The sequence below is a fragment of the Camelina sativa genome, chromosome 17 (genome assembly GCF_000633955.1).
Source record: "Camelina sativa cultivar DH55 chromosome 17, Cs, whole genome shotgun sequence".
In the NCBI taxonomy this organism is placed as follows: Eukaryota; Viridiplantae; Streptophyta; class Magnoliopsida; order Brassicales; family Brassicaceae; genus Camelina; species Camelina sativa.
The window spans coordinates 18,960,784-18,961,007 of NC_025701.1; positions in this window are offsets into that span (position 1 = coordinate 18,960,784).

The following is a 224-nucleotide window of genomic DNA, read 5'->3' on the forward strand; positions in this document are numbered from 1 at the left end:
AAGCTAAAACTAAGCGCCGGAATGGACACTCGGTCCTCCCTTCGGCTGCACCGCAACCTCCATCATCTGCCTCCTCTTAGGACAGAAAGGCCTAATATGCCCTTCCTCCCTGCAATGATAACACACTCGATGGTACTCCTATGAGTCACCTCCCCTGGGCCCGCTTGCCGACACGTGATCCATGCTCCCGCGCCCATAGCCTCCCTGGCCACCTTGGTTTGCCA